This window comes from Rousettus aegyptiacus, unplaced genomic scaffold (genome assembly GCF_014176215.1).
Source record: "Rousettus aegyptiacus isolate mRouAeg1 unplaced genomic scaffold, mRouAeg1.p scaffold_m13_p_15, whole genome shotgun sequence".
Lineage (NCBI taxonomy): Eukaryota > Metazoa > Chordata > Mammalia > Chiroptera > Pteropodidae > Rousettus > Rousettus aegyptiacus.
The window spans coordinates 50,615,066-50,616,396 of NW_023416290.1; positions in this window are offsets into that span (position 1 = coordinate 50,615,066).

The window sequence follows — 1,331 nt, forward strand, 5'->3', positions numbered from 1 at the left end:
GAAAGGAATCAGTGACGGAGTCTTTGAAGACTTTCTAGTGAACCCTGCTTGGGTCAGTTGTTTATCCCCATATTAGTCAGTCGTGGGCACAGGAATGAGAACATAGTATGGATTTAGCCATTGGGAGCTCAGCCTGGCATATTGAGGAGGGAACCCATTGCAGTCAATATGCTACGAGGATGGTTAAGTTAATGAAGGAGGTGGTATTATGTCGCAGTTAAAAGTATGGGTTCTGGAGTCGATCAGCCTGACTTTAAGTCCTGTTCTGCATCTGACCAGCTGTGCAGCCTTGGACCAATTGCTCAGATGTTCACTGTACACTGTAAACAAAATGATTTTATCCAGTGGTGATAGCCAGCCTTCCGAGATGGCCCCCACCGATACCCGCGTCCTGGTCGTCACGTCCTTGCGTGGTTCCGTCTCTCTCTGGAGAGGCTGCCCTGCGTAACCAGTGGACTATTGTGGACATGATGGAATGTGACTTCTGAATGTAGTCCGTAAAAGATATTGTGGCCTCCATCTCGCTCTCTTTGGGATTCTTTGTCATGGTGTTGCTATGTTGGGAGGGCACTGAGGTAGCACTGTAAAAAGGTCCGCGTGACCCAGAGGTGCTAACAGCGATGGGAGGGAGCCATCTTGGAAGAGTATTCTTCAACCTCAGGCAAACTTTCAGCGAAAACATGCTGCATGCCTGGATGACACTTTGACTGTAACCTCATGAGAGACTGCTAGCAGCTGAGCCACTGTCAAATCCCTGACCGCAGAAATTGTGTGAAATAATGAATGTTTATTTATTTTTTTAGGCCATGAGTTTTGGAGTAACTTGTTATGCAACAATAGGTAACAGGCCGTTTAACTTCTCTGAGCCTCAGTTTATTCATTTGTTAAATAGAGACAAGACTGCCTTCCCTAGCTTTTTGCACAGAACAAATAAGGTAAGCGAGAAATGACGGGTCTACCAATCCTGTCTAAAATCTTAGGAGTAAGATATGTTTTGGTATTAAGAGTTTTCAACTTTTATTAAAGTAATAAAAATTCACACTGTACTGTGTATTCTGAAACACCCCACTGGGACCTGATGCAGCACCTCATTCTCGAAGGGTAAAATCCTGCATCAATATGTATGCATATGCACCCCAAGTAGGATAAATAAAGACTGAAAGTAATCTCATGTCCATTTTTGCTGTCAGGATTTGCTGCCAAAGGAATTTGCTGTAAATATACACAAAGAATTAGGCAAAAACCTCGGTTTTCAGAGCTTTTTGGATTTTTGGAATTGAGACAGGAGATTGTAGATTTGTATGGTTTCTTTCTTTCCAGGTTAACATCTT